Raw genomic sequence first — 1,389 nt, 5'->3', positions numbered from 1 at the left:
ACTCTACCCTAATTTTCCCAGATCAAAGTGACTGTCTCCTTTCCTCCCCATTGACGCCAAGTCCAAGTACGTGTCTGTCAGCATACCTGTAACAATTTGCCATTCCTTCCATACTACAGCATCGCTACTCCCTTGTGGACCTCAGTCCCATCAAGGGCAGAGCTTCCTGTTTAAACTCCTACTGCCCAGGACAGAGCCTGGCCCAGAGTCTGTGATCAGTAAACATTTACGTGTTCCTCAAATATATGAACGCTCACGTAGTACTCTGTCAGAACCTCCCTGGTGACACTTCTTCAGAATTAGCGACCACTTATTGATCAGTGCCAGGCCCTGTGCTGGGGCCTTTCAGTTCTGCTCTCATAAGCCTCACAACCGCCATCTATGGTAAGTGTTATTATCCTATTTTGTAGTTAAAACTCAGAGCATCAAAAGTGACTTGTGAGGTGTCTCGGTAGTCAGAATCAGAGCTAGGATTTGAACTCAAGTCCTCTTGGTGCCAAAGCCCAAAGCTTCATCTTCAATGTGACGCGCTCACGAAGTGTTGTTAGTTCGTCTGGGGATCTGTCCTCTCTTTTCTTCTGGGTGACCATTTCCCTGACAGAAGGTCTCTAGTTCACTCCCTTCTATAGTCCTCCTGGCACCAGAAGCGTTTTGTATTTAGTACACACTCAGTACATGTGACTTAAATCTCCAAGAGGTGGAAAAGAAAGAATGAATATGTGAACGAATGTGTCATCCAAAGTGAATCAGCCTCTAATCTCAGTTCCTAGGATGATGATGGGCTGGAGGGAGAGATATTTCCAAGGGGAGGGGCCTTCCCAGGTACCTCTGCGCCCATCTGGGAAAGCTGAGTGTGCTGTCCCTGTACTAAGGCACTCACTTCTTAGAAATCACACCTTTTGCTCAGTTGTACATCTCAGCAGGCAGGCGGGGTTGCAGAGAGGAACATGCATGGCTTCCAATGAGTTGGGAAAATGAGGTTAGGTTTCGATTCAGATAGTTATTTGTGTTTTCTGGGTCTGCACGGTCAATAAATTTTCAACGAGCAGTGATTCTGTTCCTCATCTTTCACTGCTTTATGGGACTTCAGGGAATGAAAGCATAACATCCTGCTTTCCCATAAGTTCTCTGGCTGCTACCCTGGCACCAATTAAAGACATGTCTATGCAATTAATCAAAACCAATTTGGAAGCACTCTGGCCCTGCTCCTCTGATGTGCTGCCTGCTCCACATACAGTAGTTCCTCAGCTGCAGCGATGGAGCCAGGCACATAGGAGCTTTTGATGAACTGGCTGTGCCGGCCCCAAGTGTTAACTATGTCATCTGACATGACTAATGAGGCTCCCAACTTGATCCGTGTGAGCGGAGCAGCCCCGCTGTCTGGAGGAG

This window comes from Prionailurus viverrinus, chromosome D1 (assembly GCF_022837055.1).
Source record: "Prionailurus viverrinus isolate Anna chromosome D1, UM_Priviv_1.0, whole genome shotgun sequence".
Classification (NCBI taxonomy): Eukaryota; Metazoa; Chordata; class Mammalia; order Carnivora; family Felidae; genus Prionailurus; species Prionailurus viverrinus.
The sequence above is the reverse complement of the archived record's forward strand: the minus strand, read 5'-3'. Positions refer to the sequence as shown.